The sequence below is a fragment of the Capra hircus genome (assembly GCF_001704415.2).
Source record: "Capra hircus breed San Clemente chromosome X unlocalized genomic scaffold, ASM170441v1, whole genome shotgun sequence".
Classification (NCBI taxonomy): domain Eukaryota; kingdom Metazoa; phylum Chordata; class Mammalia; order Artiodactyla; family Bovidae; genus Capra; species Capra hircus.
In genome coordinates, this window is record NW_017189516.1 from 22813351 (window position 1) to 22829664 (window position 16314).

The window sequence follows — 16314 nt, forward strand, 5'->3', positions numbered from 1 at the left end:
ATTCTACTTAGTTATTTCTCTGCCTCATCTCTCATCCCTCTCATCATCATCATCTAGTCCTTAATCTTCACAAGACAGAGCACTGCTCATGTTAGAGAAACTGTAGAACATTATGATCAGAGTATGGACTGCCTGCTTAATCAACTATTCAGTTTGGCTACTTCCTGGGTCTGTGACCCTAAATTAACTTCTCAGGTCTGTTTACTCAAGTGTAAAAGGATATATTATATTGCTGTAAGAGTTAGGCATATGTTAGGCACTTAAAACAATATCTGGCACATAGTTTAGGCTTTGATTTTGACATTTCTTCTGCCTGAACTAACCATTCCCTATTGTCTCCTGTTTCTGTTTCTTGAATTCTACCATGCTTCTATGTCCAACTGAAATGCTACCTCTTCCCTGAAGATTTTCTTGACTCCTCAGTTGGAATCAACAATTTATTTCTTTATGTTCTAGATAATTTTTATTTGTATAGGTCTTATGACATCTCCACTTGTTGTCATTGCTTACATGTGATATCTTAATGATATATCCTTAAGAAAGATTGCCAGATACACACCTGCCACTTCATCTACTGCTCAGTCAGTGGGGATGGTATTATTCATAGATGCTTGATGTTTAACCAAGTGGTTCAATCTCGGCTGTACCTGAAATCAACTAAGGATCTTTATAAACTACTTATGTCTGGTTTCCACACCTAGAGGTTCTGATATCACTGGTCTGGGGTTGGGCCTGGGCATTTTTAAAGTCCTCCCAGGTGATTCAAAGATGTACAGCCTGTACTGAGAATCCCTGGTTTAAAATGTTTAGCAACATGACTGAATTTATGTAAGCCTCACAACATTGGTGGGTTATACTGTAGACTGTTAATACTGTTAATACTGTTTTCTAAATGAATAAACTGAGGCTCAAATAGGTTAAAATGAATAATCAAACAACACACAGACTGTAAATGACAGAGTGGAGAAATGCAGACAAAGTTTTTAACTTCAAGTTTGGCGTGATATCTTTCAGAACACAGATCCTTAGCCTCTCCTATCACATTGGTTGCTCCTTAAGCTCAGGAACTTTGTCTTTAAGGTCAAAAATGTTTGTTCAAGTACATAAATATATCCTCAAGGTCAGAGTTTTGTGTTTTATTTTCCTGAGTACTCTGAGCTTGTGGTATGGATCATTACTCAATATAAGGAAAGGTGAAGAATGAAATGCACCAATCACTCATTTGACAAGAAAGAAAGGAGGAAGTAGGGAAAGTTATCAAATGTGAGAGTTTCTGGGGCAGACATTTTAATGAAAGGCAGAGAGCCAGGCATTAGCAAGCAGTCTTCTGACCCCCAACCCAGTGCTCTTCCTAAGAGGAAAAGAAAGAAAGAGAGAGAGGGAAAGAAAGAAAGGAAGAAAGGAAGATTGAACTAAATGCTTAAGTAACAGGACCATAGCACATTGATAAGGAAAACAAGGACATTTGACAATGTCCCTCATATTGGAGATTGCTGTCAGCAGGTCTGCCAGACCTTATTTCTGCCGAGTCTTCATTGAAGGGTATCTAGACTGGAGGGGCTGTGGGTCCTCTAGTATCTGGAAGAACTGTGAGTATAAGCTAGAAAGTCATTGCAAGTTAAAATCGCTTGCCTAAATTCCCATAAGACTGAAACTGTAGATGAGGAATGAAAAGGGAAAAGAGGAAAAGGGTCAAGGGATGTTGAACCTGGGGAGAAAGTGGAAGTCAGGGCATAGGAAGAACAGCTGTCTGTAAACAGCTAAGAATATGTGTGGTATCATCCTAGGGACAGTGCATATAAGAGAGAGAGAAGGGAGAAGAGGAGGAGGAAGAAGAAAAGAGAGGAGAGGAGAAGAGGGAATGTGGAGAGAGGGTGAGGGAGGGGCAAAAGACAAAATGAGTTCTGGGAAGGGGGTTGATACAATCCTGGAATGCTTCTCACAGTATGAATAGAAACTTAACTGTACCAAAGCTTGATGAAGATAACCTTTAACACCATCCAATTTTATTTCTTCTAAGTTCACCAAGATGCCTCAGTGAGATGGGAAGAGTAAATATTCAGAGCCACTTTACAGGCCCTGTGGAGTTAAGTGACTTCTCTGAAGTTACAAAGTGAGTTTGTTGCTCAGCCAGGACTAGAACTCCCATTTTCTGCTTCTCAATCATGTTCCTCTTTTGCTAAAATAATAGAGTCAAAGAGCCCTTCAACCCCCTACATTTCACTTGGTCTTAGAATCAACTGTCACATAGTTTCTTTGGGGTGCCTTGAGGGCACTTTTTAGGTCTTTACTACCCTTAGAAAATGTAAATGCTCCTTCAGAGGGATCACCCCTTATGTGTATCAGCTGAGTGGAGACAATGTCAGAGACAAACACTTTGCACATTTTTTTCTAAGGAGTCATATCTCTGGCATCAGGCTTTTCTACTCAGGCATATACTTTCATTCCCTGAGATCATTTTGAGACAGTGATTATCCTTTGGATAGATTCTAATAGTGGATAGATTCTAATATTCTAATAGTGGATAGATTCTATTAACAATTCTAACAAGTTGTTGGCGGTGGTGGTGTGGGTGAAATTCAGGAGAATTGGTCTTATAAATCACCCCTTGTAGGATGCTGTCTGCTCCAGTCCTGTACACTGTCAGCTTCAATTAAGTACAAGGTGGTGATTATCAGTTTGACTGTTTTTGAGCCTAGCCTAGTTCTTGTTGAGGCAGTCTGAGTGTGGATTGGAAAAAAAATTTCCAGACACAGAGCATTTCAGAAGGGAAGGAGTTTATTAAGAACGAAGAGCAGAGATAAAGTGAGCACCACGGGCACAGCAGGCCATCGACAACTGACAGACCAGGGAGAGTCGACAGTTTTTGTAAGTTAATAACCAATTTTTATACCCTCAAAACAAAGAAAATTCTTGCTGAAAGATTGGCATTAGTGATTGATTGGGGTGCTATAGGATGTTTAGTGGAGTGGGCATCTTTGCATAATGTGAAGTCAAGAATCTTGTTAGTGATGATCAGGGGCTTTTGGCAATGGTTACAAAGGGGCTCAGTTAACTTTGGAAGTGACCTTGGTTCTGGGCTCTGCTTCTGTGGCCTTGATACAAGGTCTTACACCTGTGGTCTTAGACAAGGCTCTCCTCTCTTCTTATCAATGGGCCAAATCTTTGGCCCCTTAACACCCTACTCATGTCTAACTACCTGCCCATCTCCATCTTGGGACATGGGGACCTAGGTCACTGGAATAAGGGGCAAATATAATTCTGGCTTCTTCAGGCTAGACAGGGGCATTGTGGGTCCTGGGTCCCAATGCTCACTCTCTGTCAGAGTGCATGTACAGAGGGAGATGAGAGTCTAAAGGATGACAAGGTGGCTGGTTCCAGTATAGTCTGTGTGTTAACTGGCTGGTATCTTTGTTGTAACAGCATCTGGAGATTTGTTGTGTTCTAGAAGACACAAACTTAACAAAAAACTTAACAAAAACTTAACAAAAAGGTACATGGCCCAAAGGAAATAGAAAGGCTGCTAAGGAGCCTGGAAGGGAGGCTAGCCAGGAGAAACAGGACCAGACATTGGCCCATGGTACTGGTGTTTCACTAGATATGAGAACGTGCAAGAATTGGGGCTCATGAAAATCTTTACTTGAAAATATCTACCTGAAGGCCTATCCTGTCAGTTTTTCCCAGAGAACACAGTGCCTCATTTTTTTTATTCCCACCTTGAACTGCTTTCAAGAAGTGTTGAAGGTCAGCAGTTACAGTGAGTCCTGATTTAATCTTTGTAGATGTAGCAAGTGCCAGTTTCCAGTTGGCAGGATCCATTCATGGCCATAAATTTGATCATTTATTTGGTGGCATTTTATAATCATTTTGTGCCATGGTGCTAGGATTGCTCATTCCCAACTTAAGTGATTTCTCTGAAGGGTCACTTAATATGCCTTTATTGGACTAGGCCATGAAAGTAGCAAAATTCTGGACCATATCTATTTTACTAGAAGTCTCTTACAGCCTAGGAAAATATTCCCTCTTGTTGCTTCTTCCCATGTCTAGAGTTTCCATTATTACAGTCATTGATTTCATATGGAACTATATATCATCATTTTATTAGAGTCTCAGTCACACATTTGGTATTGTAAGAGACAACAATTTTGTAAAACAGGCAATATAGAAAACAATATAACTAGCAATTATAGTAAGGTCACAAATAAGAATTTAAGAACTTTTATTAGGTGCTGCCTAGTATATTCCAGATCGTCTGACTTAGTCTGTTAAATAACTATAGCCTGTTGTTAATCTCCTGGTTGTAGATCATACAGCATCTGATTCTTATCCAAAGATTGATTATGAAGTTAGGCTTCAGAAACAAACTTAGAATATCCTCTTATTAACTCAACTAAATCTTATAACAGTATAATATAACCACAAGGAACTACTGGGGAGTGAGTCTTGGCAAAGATAGACCTTAATTAACAAAACTAGAATTAAACATACAGTGAAGCATAATTTTTTTGAAGTTACACCCATTTTTATTAAACACAGTCAAGACAAATTTCTTGTTTAAAATATGTTTGGTCCATTGACTATAGATGCATAGGCCTGCCATCAAATTTTAGGTGAGGATTTTTTCCTCTAGAGGTCCCCAAAATAATTTGATATTTCTCTATATGTCAGAAGACAGTCTTTTTATTTATCTGATAAGGCTTTTCAGAACCAAGGTGTCTCAAATTTCTGGAGGGACAAGGCAGAGAGAAAAGAAAAATGCTTTAATTTTACCCACAGGTATAAATCACCAAATTGTTTTGAACCATAAGTAGCTTAAGAAGACCTTCTTTATATCTGAAAACAAAAATTAGAAGCCAGTAAATATGTCAGACAAAAAGTCATGAAAATTATAATCATATGTAACAGTTTGTTTCATCCCTCATTATTAATTGTTGTCCTATTGTCCTTGCCTGATGATTGAGGATGGTAGTGACAGTGATAGCTTTTAGAAGTTTGTGAAGTTTTTGTTAAGGCTTGTATGATTTGTTCAGTGAAGTAGGTGCCTTAATTGCTAGAGATTTTAGAATGTATACCCAAGTGGAAGACACATTTTTCACCATTTTTTCTCTAAGGTGAGAGTATCAACTAACTCTACAGCCAGGAAAGGCTTTATCCCAGCATAAAAAAAAAAAAAAAGAGGTTTGTCAGGGAGCCAGGAAAAGCCAAGCAACTTTCTTGGATTTCCCATAGCCAGGGCTGTTTGATTTATAGCCATTTTTTACCCATTTTAAATCCTCTGACTTGCTTCTGCTGCTGCTGCTAAGTTTCTTCAATTGTGTCTGACTCTGTGTGACCCCATAGACAGCAGCCCACCAGGATCCTTGATCCCTGGGATTCTCCAGGCAAGAATACTGGAGTGGGTCGCCATTCCTTCTCCAATGCATGCATGCATCCTAAGTCGCTTCAGTTATGCCCGACTCTATGCGACCCCATGGAGAGCAGCCCACCAGGCTCCTCTGTCCACAGGACTCTCCAGGCAAGAACACTGGAGTGGGTTGCCATTGCCTGCTCCGCCTGACTTAGGAGTAGGCTGTTGCCATGTTTCAAGGACATCAGGATAGTAAAAGTCTGACAGTGAGGGGTTAATATTTGTAGAAGCAGAATGAGCTTTGTCTATGCATGCCATAGTCTTCATAGATCATTGTGAAATAATATTTATTTTATCACAGGAACAGTAAATTTTAAAAACAAATATAAATCACTAAAAGGCAAAGAAATTTACATAGTCTGTTATCAGAAGCTGCATTCCAAGAAAACGTTATTCTTTTAACAGGGAGAGAAAACCAAATTCCAGTCTAGTACCAGCTTATAGTCACTGTGAAACAATAGTTATCCACTTAGTCAAAGTAATAATAAAAGGTTTCAAAGGCAGTTTAATATCCTAAGAAACTTGTACCATGCACAGAAATCTTTTTGGGTTTCACCTCCCACAAACCTTTTTTGCACTTTCTGTACTCATCACTTTATTTGCCCATTCATAAAACAGCCATCTGTAAGCCACATTTACTTCTGTTTACCTTAATAAAATGTAATTTCATCCCTTATACCTTTTTTACTGAAAACATACATTCTACTTTCCTTCAGAAACCATAAACTGTCATTTATATTAATATGCTGTAGATTGGTAAACAAAGTTTTTGTCTAATTTGCACTTTCTTTCCTTAAAAGTTTCTTCACAATGAATTCTTAAGATATGTCTATATTAATTAGATTCACAAACAAACATTAATAGTGAATATTTCCCAGTTCATGTGAACCTGAAATTCATTTAGTTTAAATTTTTCTTGAATTTGGAGTTGTTTGACTTGCAATCACTTACTTTTCTTTAGGCCAATTAAATTAGAGCTCATTTACAAATTAACCTCAGCAATATTATCCAGAGACAAAGACATACACTGAGGCATACATATATCCAGACAGACAGAGATGTCACATTTTTCTGCTTTAAGATTTAAAAGGTCTCCTTGCCCTTTTCTTTTACTTGGCTTGAAGTTCTACTAATTTGCCCAAGGCTAACATTTCAGGCAAAATAGGTTGTTTATTTCAATAACATGATAAGAGTTAACTACAGGCTTTTGCCTAGGCAGATTTCTGTTATACCAGGGTTCAGTTCAGTTCAGTTCAGTCTCTCAGTCGTGTCTGACTCTTTGCGACCCCATGAATTGCAGCACGCCAGGCCTTCCTGTCCATCACCAACTCCCGGAGTTCACCCAAACTCATGTCCATCGAGTCGATGATGCCATCCAGCCATCTCATCCTCTGTTGTCCCCTTCTCCTCCTGCCCCCAATCCCTCCCAGCATCAGAGTATTTTCCAGTGAGTCAGCTCTTCGCATGAAGTGGGCAAAGTATTGGAGTTTCAGCTTCAGCATCAGTCCTTCCAATGAACACCCAGGACTGATCTCCTTTTGAATGGACTGGCTGGATCTCCTTGCAGTCCAAGGGACTCTCAAGAGTCTTCTCCAACACCACAGTTCAAAAGCATCAATTCTTCGGCTCTCAGCTTTCTTCACAGTCCAACTCTCACATCCATACATGATCACTGGAAAAACCATAGCCTTGACTAGACAGACCTTTGTGGGCAAAGTAATGTCTCTGCCTCTGCTTTTGAGTATGCTGTCTAAGTTGGTCATAACTTTCCTTCAAAGGAGTAAATGTCTTTTAATTTCATGGCTGCAATCACCATCTGCATTGATTTTGGAGCCCCCCAAAATAAAGTCTGACACTGTTTCCCCATCTATTTCCCATGAAGTTATGGGACCAGATGCCATGATTCTAGTTTTCTGAATGTTGAGCTTTAAGCCAACTTTTTCGCTCCCCTCTTTCACTTTCATCAAGAGGCTTTTTAGTTCCTCTTCACTTTCTGCCATAAGGGTGGTGTGATCGGCATATCTGAGGTTATTGATATTTCTCCCGGCAATCTTGATTCCAGCTTGCGCTTCTTCCAGCTTAGCTTTTCTCATAATGTATCCTGCATATAAGTTAAATAAGCAGGGTGACTAGATACAGTCTTAACGTACTCCTCTTCCTATTTAGAACCAGTCTGTTGTTCCATGTCCAGTTCTAACTGTTACTTCCTGACCTGCATATAGGTTTCTCAAGAGGCAGGTCAGGTGGTCTGCTATTCCCATCTCTTTCAGAATTTTCCACAGTTGATTGTGATCCACACAGTCAAAGGCTTTGACATAGTCAATAAAGCAGAAATAGATGTTTTTCTGGAACTCTCTTCCTTTTTCGATGATCCAGCAGATGTCGGCAGTTTGATCTCTGGTTCCTCTGCCTTTTCTAAAACCAGCTTGAACATCTGGAAGTTCATGGTTCACGTATTACTGAAGCCTGGTTTGAAGAATTTGGAGCATTACTTTACTTTACTAGCGTGTGAGATGAGCGGTAGTTTGAGCATTGTTTGGCATTGCCTTTCTTTGGGATTGGAATGAAAACTGAACATTTCCAGTTCTGTGGCCACTGCTGAGTTTTCCAAATTTGCTGGCATCTTGAGTTCAGCACTTTCACAGCATCATCTTTCAGGATTTGAAATAGCTCAACTGAAATTCCATCACTTCCACTAGCTTTGTTCGTAGTGATGCTTTCTAAGGCCCACTTGACTTCACATTCAGGATGTCTGGCTCTAGGTGAGTGATCACACCATCGTGATTATTTGGGTCATGAAGTTTTTTGCACAGTTCTTCTGTGTATTTTTGCCACCTCTCCTTAATATCTTCTGCTTCTGTTAGGTCCATACCATTTCTGTCTTTTATCAAACCCATCTTTGCATGAAATGTTCCCTTGGTATCTCTAATTTTCTTGAAGAGATCTCTAGTCTTTCCCATTCTGTAGTTTTCCTCTATTTCTTTGCATTGATCACTGAGGAAGGCTTTCTTATCTCTCCTTGGAACTCCAAAAAAAAGCATTTTAACAAGCCCACTTTTTCTAATTGCACATGAATAAAGAACCGTTTTTGCAATTTCAAAAAGATATCATTTTAACCAGCTTTCTCCAGGGTTTAAAGAGTATCATAGCCATCTTTTGTCAAAAATTTCATTTCTCCTTTTTTGTAGCCATAGTATCATAGGTAAAGTATAGAGCAAATAGTGCTCAAATTGGCTCTGCTGACAGGGGCAGACTGACTAAAGATGTTGTCCTAGTAGGGCTTGTTCCTTTGGAGCGATGGGGTCATCATTTGATCAGAAGAATCTGAAGGATTATGGGAACTTTCAGGAGCAGGGAACGCTTGGTTTTTTCTCATCCCCGCCTTGCCTCCCCAACCGCCTTCCACCCCAGCTCTGAGAGATATGAGGAATTAGAAGGGGATTCTTATGGGAGAAAGTCCTGGGCTGGCAGATCTGATGAAGAGAGAGATGGAAGGGAATGAGGATAGGGCATCAACAGAAATAGATATGCAGCATGAGTCCCTTAGGTCTGGATTCTGACTGAGTGCCATAAAGATTTGAGTGTAAGGAATGATAAAAGAGATCAATTTGGAGGATTATGCTATAATTTAGTGTGCCGTTAAGAAGCCATTTTTCTTTGTTCCCCAATTTGTACTGACTCCAAGATTTGTTGCAAAAAAATCTGAGTCTCTTTAAGATTTTCAGGGTCAGATTTTTTCCAGTTCCTGAAAACATAGCCTAGAGGTGAGTGTGAGGGAGGTTCTCAACACGTACTCAAGCCCATTCTTACAAAGGGGGTAAAGAGAGTTCACCAGCCACAGAAGGTGTCCCAGCTATCCCAGTGAACTTTCCACGTGTGACAAGGTATTTTATAGCTAATGGCGCAAATGGTCAATGATCCCCATGATTGTGTCCAACAGTGAGAGGGGACCCCTGAGCATGTGACAGAGAGTGGTACAAAACTGTGCAGCTAGGCCCAAGCCTAGGCACAAACTGTGTGAAAATGAACTGGTCAGTAGCCTAGGACCAAAAATAATAGAAAAGAGATTCCTGGAACCAATTGTGACCCAGTTTTTTATGACTCCCTGAAACATGGAAGGCATTCTTTGGGATGATTCCGAGGCTGGTCCTAAGGCTCCTGTGAATTCATCCAAACCAAGGGAGGAAAAGTGAAAGAGACAGAAAAGACAGGCTGTGGAATCCACCTTATAATACTGCTGGGAAGGTCTGGGGAATGGGCTTAGTGTTTTGCCTGAACTAGTATGTGCCTAAAGTCATGTGGACATTGTCTTGCTGGGGGAAGATACCGATAGCCTGTCTGTTCTGTGACCTCCACCTATCTTGTCACAGGAATCTTAAAGTGGCAGGTGCACTAATGACTTTTAACTGCCCGACCCATGCCTGCACACTTTTAATTGGCCTGGTCCTCACCTTAAGGGAAAAGCAGGAAAAAGAAGAAAGGAGAACCCTCACCTGTTTGGGTGGCAACTACTGGGGCACAGTGGGCAGTGGGACCTTTGCAACACACCAGAGAGCAACTCTGACCAGAGTTCCTCAGTTGATTGCACAGCCACTTGCCTGTTGGCAGAGGGTTCAAGGAAAAGGAAAAGAAAGAAGAAAGGAGAATGGGGTAGAGCCCCCGAGAGCCCCCAAATGGGCCACCAAATGTTGAGGCAGTCCAAGCATGGGTTGGAAAAATATTTCCAGACACAGAGCATTTCAGAAGAAAGGAAGATTATTAAGAACAAAGAGCAGAGATAACTTGGGCACTGAGAGCACAGTGGGCCAACCTCTTGGCAGACCAGGGAAAATCAACAGTTTCCAAAAGTTAATAGTCAATTTTTATAGTCTCAAGATAAAGAAAATCCTCGCTGGAAGGTTGGCATTAGGTGATTGGTTGGGGTGCTATAGGGTGTTTACTGGAGTGGGCATCTTTGCCTAATTTGGAGTCAGGAAGCTTGTTAGTGATGATTAGGGGCTTTTGGCAATGGTTACAAAGGGGCCCAATTACCTTTCTTCTTGGTTCTAAGCTCCGCTTCTGTGACCTTGGTACAAGGCCTCACACCTGTGGCTTGGGACAGAACTCAACAGATCCTTTTAGTTCCCAAGGCCTGATTTTTTTTTTTTTAACATCTGATTCACACACACACACACACACACACACACACACACACAAACATGCACACATGCATTGCCATCTTTCATCCTTTATATGTAAATTTCTCAACCATTGCCCTGCTTACTGGGTGGTTATTAAGATCTATCAGGCCTCCATGTGGTGAGGGGAGATGGGGGGTGAGGGCTTTCTATTGGAAAAGCAATTTCAAGTTGCATCATGCCATAAGTGTGTATTGGGTAAATGTTCACTCAGGAAATTCTGAAAATATGTAATGTTATATACTAATTTCTTATATTTAATTTTCTCAATAGCAAAGTGACCATACTAGGAATGACAAAGCACATTTATAAATAATACAAGGAATAAGAATCACTTTTCCTATTTCCATTACCCAATGATGATTGTATGGTGTAGTATAGGATGGTAAATATGTCACCCATGCTCAGTCTATGTCCAAACCAGACAGCAATAATCAGTTATGGCCCCTCTCTCCCAATAAGCCTTAATGCACCCTTCCTCATTAAGTGCTACAGGCAGCTATCACACAACTGATCACAGTCTGTATCAGTCAAGAAATCCATTTTCTTTCCTCAAAGTGAGGGAAAAGTCAGGGTTTTAGGATAGTAAAGGCCTAGAGTCTCCTTTCACTTTTGCCACTTACAAGCTCTGTAGCCTTTGGCAGGTCATTTCTCATAGCCTCAGTTTCCTTATCTGTGAAATAAGGAAAATAGGACTGTCATGAAAATTCAAAGTGTAAAACACTTGACACATAGTGGATATCCAATACATGTTATCACTGAGTTCCAGAATCTTATAATTAATATGTCTGCCTTTCAGAATTCTTTTTAAAATGGGCTAGGGGCACTTGAGAACTTATCAGCAGCTGGTGGAACAAATGCAACACAAAAGAGATAAACGGTATCAAAGAAAAACCTTACTGAGCTGAGCATTTTTTTAGTCAGACCTTGTTTCCCTTGACCCTGGGCATTCGCATTCTTTATGCCCAATCTGTTCTTTCCTCAGAATTTCCTTGTTGTTGTTCAGTCATTCAGACGTGTCCAACTCTTTTTGACTCCATGAATTACAGCAGTCAGGCTTGCCTGTCCTTCATTATGTCCCAGAGTTTGCCATCCCTTTCTCCAGTGGACCAAGTTTTGTCATAACTCTCCACCATGACACCCATCTATCTTGGGTGGCCTTATATGGCATGACTCATAGTTTCGTTGAGTTACACAAGACTGTAGTCCATGTGATCATTTTGGTTAGTTTTCTGTGATTATGGTTTTCATTTTGTCTGTCTTCTGAAGGATGAGGATAAGAGGCTTGTGGAATTTTCCTGATGGGAGGGACTAGATGTGGGGAAAATTTAGTCTTGCTCTGGTTGGAAAGGCCATGCTCAGGAAATCTTTAACCCAATTTTCTGTTGATGGGTGAGGCTATGTTCCTTCCCTATGGTAGGGGTAATGGTGACCTCCTCCAAAAGGACTTATGTGAGCATGCTGGGCCTTCCAGGACTGTGGCTGTCATTGTCCCTGACCCTGCAGCAGGCCACTTTTGACCTTCACCTCTGCCAGAGATTCTCATTTACAGGTAAATCTGGGCTCAGTGTTCTGCGGGGTCAATGCTCCTTTTCCTGGGTCCTGGTGTACACAAGGGTGCCCTCCAAGAGTCTCTGTTTTCCCAGTCCTGTGGAAATTCTGTAATCAAATCCCAATGACCTTCAAAATTACATTCCCTGGGGATTCCCATCCCTTTGTTGGATACCCAGGTTAGGAAGTCTGTTGTGGAGCCCTCCAAGTGTCTCTGGCGGGCATGAGGTTTGATTTTAAACATGATTGCACCACTCCTCCTACTGTCCTGTTGCAGCTTCTCCTTTGCCCTTAGATGCAGGGTATCCTTTTTTGGTGGGTTCCAACATTCTCCTTTTGATCATTGTTCAGCAGCTAGGTGTGATTTTGGTGTTCTCCCAGAAGATGAGTGCACATCCTTCTGCTCTGCAATCTTTTATTAATTTTGTTTCCTGGGAAACTAATAAATACTTCAAGATATTTGATTAGAACAAAACAGTACTTCATGGAGAGCCATGCTTGCTAGCCTCCTACCTCTTCTGGTGGCTCAGTGGTAAAGAATCTGCTTGCAGTGCAGGAGCCACAGGAGACATGAGTTTGATCCTTGGGTCAGGAATATCCTCTGGAGAAGGGAATGGCAACCAACTCCAGGACTCTTGCCTGGAGAACCCTATGAACAGAGGAGCCTGGGGGGCTACAGTCCATAGGGTCACAAAGAGTCAGACACAAATGAAGTGAGTGAGCACACATGCACAGCCACTCCTAGGAATTTAACTCCTAGTTGCCTAGTTTTCTAAGGCTGCCATAAAAAAGCATCACAACTTGGTGGCTTAAACAACAGAAATTTGTCTCACAATTCTGGAACCTAGAAGTTCTAAATCAAAGTGTTAACAAGGTTGGTTCCTTCTGAGGGCTATGAGGGAAAATCTATTTCATGCCTTATTCCTATCTTTTGCTTGTTTGCTGGAAATATTTGGCATTCCTTGGTTTTTGCTGTATTTTTCTAATCTTAGCTTTTGTCTTTACATGGCATTCTACCTGTGTGTCTGTAAATCCAAATTTCTGTTTTATATATGGGCACCAGTCATATTGATGTATAGGCCAACCCTGTTACAGTATGACCTAATATCAATTAATTAAATGTACAGTGGCCCATGAAATTAAAAGACACTTGCTCCTTGGAAGAAAAGTTATGACAAACCTAGACAGCATATTAAAAAGCAGAGACATTACCAACAAAGTCCATCTAATCAAGGCTATGGTTTTGCCAGTAGTCATGTATGGATGTGAGAGTGGGACTATAGAGAAAGCTGAGCACTGAGGAACTGATGCTTTTGAACTGTGGTATTGGAGAAGACTCTTGAGAGTACTTGGACTGCAAGGAGATCCAACCAGTCCATCTTAAAGGAAATCAGCCCTGAATATTCACTGGAAGGACTGATGCTGAAGCTGTAACTCCAATGCTTTGGCCACCTGATGCGAAGAACTGACTCATTGGAAAAGACCCTGATGCTGGGAAAGATTGAAGGTGGGAGGAGAAGGGGATGACAGAGGTTGAGATGGATGGATGGCATCACTGATGCAATGGACATGAATTTGGATAGGTTCTGGGAGTTGGTGATGGACAGGTAAGCCAGGCGTGCTACATCCGTGGGTCACAAAGAGTTGGACATGACTGAGCGACTGAACTGACTGACTGAGAGTGACCCTGTTTCCAAATAAGTGCATATTCGAAGGCATTGTGGTTTAGGACTTCAATGTATCAATTTGGGGGGAGGTACAATTCAACCCATGACACCCATCATCTGATGAATTCCCCCAAAGACCATCAGTACTACTAAGCCTACTGATATTCAGATCTGTATGTCAACTGCCTGATGGACTAGTCCATCTACATGTCCCTCAGGCATTTCCAGCTCAATCCAGATGCTTTCCCTGCTACCACCACTAGGATCTCATTTAAACTTGGCTCTCCTTCTGAGTGATTGCTGGTATTAGCTCTACCATTCTCCTAGTCATGTAGCTGTTAAAGCTCAGTCTTCTCTGACTCCTCCCTCTTTCTTCCTTTCCCATTATAATCATTTGTCAGGTCTTGAAGACTCTAGTTTTATGATATCTTATGTCTTGTCTTGCTTCTCCTTTGTCCTAATTGAAGGCTGGTATTGCTTTCCACCCCACAACCTCCTAGCTGTTCTTCCTACCTCTCATCTCACCTCCCCTCGGGTCCATCCTCCTTGGCATATGAGTCACTGTCTTTAAGCACAGTTCTTCCAGTGGCTCCATTCACCAGTAGCAGCTGCTTTCCCATTTCTGAGCCTTTCCTGTGCTGAACCTGCTCCATTTAATGCCCACCCCTTACATTCACCTATTTAGATTTTAGCTGTATGTCCATACAGTTTCCAGGCTCTATTTAGAATTCTCCAAACACACTTAACATATTCTACCCTGTCTCAGAGCTGTATAATGTATTATCTCCATTATTACCCTCCCCCCACACACTAATACAATGTAATTGTGTTAAGGCAAGATCTGAAGCTTCCTCATCATGGTATTCTACATGGCTGGCTCACAGCAGGTGCCCAATTGGTTGAATGATTTAAAAAACCTTGAAGCTTGTGGCCCTGGTCTCTTTGTGCACTGCTGTATATTGCAGCATAAAACCCAGCCCTCTCAGGTTTTAAAAAAATCTTCTAAATTGGGTCAGTTTATTAACTAGGAATATCAGCTGCTTAGAGCTCACCAACCAACCTCTTCAGCAAGCACCTTCCAGTGAGCTGATATGGAAGCCCGGGACAAAGAGGGATTGGATGAGCTCCCCCCACCTTGCAGCAGCTGCTCAGCTGTAGGATAGGGGAGGCTCAGAGCACAACAAGGCCAAATATACAGGTCAAAACCCAATTTATACAGGCAAAAAAAAAAAAAACCCATGTGGTGACCTTAATGGCAAGGAGGCTTATCATCTAAAACTTACTGTGTCAGACATCCCAGAAGCATTCATTGAGGGATAACTTTCTAGCCTACCTCTATTCTAAACTTCATTTGAATCTTCTTTTGACTTCTCTTTGAAATGAAATACACACACACACACACACACACACACACACACACACACACCAAGCTGTTACTGGGTATACAAAATAATCATTTTTACATCCTCTGCTGCTAAACTTGGACACAAAGACTTTTCTTCTGCCCACTTCTCAGCAGTGGAGATGAACATGAAGATATCAGAAAGGTGAACTGTCTTACACAAGGTCACAGGTACTAAGGAGGGGCTCAAGTTTAAAATTAGAAGGTATCTTTGCCATCTTTTCTCCTTGCAAGAGTTCAAGGATGGAACAATGCGTCACTGGAAATGAGCTCTCCAAAGGACAAGATGGGGCAGATAGTGAGATGCAAATGAGTAGAATCTGAGGCCTAGAATACCTAAGAGCACCACTGTAGCAAATGCCAAGGGAAAGGAATTGCCCACAGCTTAAAAGCATGGGCCCCAGGGTGTGAATGACATAAACAAATGATAAACTGTGTGTTGCTTGCTACTGGCTACAGAGAGAAAAGTAGTTTATTGAAAAAATGAATGATGTGATTATAAGGACTGCAATAGCTCTTCACTTCTTAGGTAATGGGTAAGAGTGTGGTCCCCAGGCTAGTCTGTTTTCATTCCAGTCTTGATTCTACCACTTGATCCTACTACATATTACCCTTGTGACAGTGGGCAAATCACTTAAATTCTCCAAACCAGAAAACTTAAGCCTTAGTTTTTTTAGTTTCCTCACTCAGAAGATGGTGCCTGTTATTCACAAATATATATTGAACACATGCAATCCAGGCACTGTTTTAGGTACTTGGGATACAGCAGTGAACATAACAGACAGAAATCTTGACCTTGTGGAGCTGGCATTCTACTTAGGGGGATAGTTACAAATGATAGTCCTCACTTCTTAGGGCTGTAGGGAGGGGTAAGTGAAAGAATTCTTAAAAGGTGCTAGGCACAGAGCTTGTACCTAATGAATATTCCAGGTTAAACTTGACTTGGCAAAAGGGAGAAATTAGATGTTTTAGAGTAGTGAAAATGGTGCCTACCTTCCTGTCCTGTCTTTCCGCTCTTCCATTTAGTTCCAGCCCTATTCAGAATGGAATAGATACTGTACTGATGGACATCAAAGATCAGAAGAAGGTAGAGGAAGTGGCATTGGAATT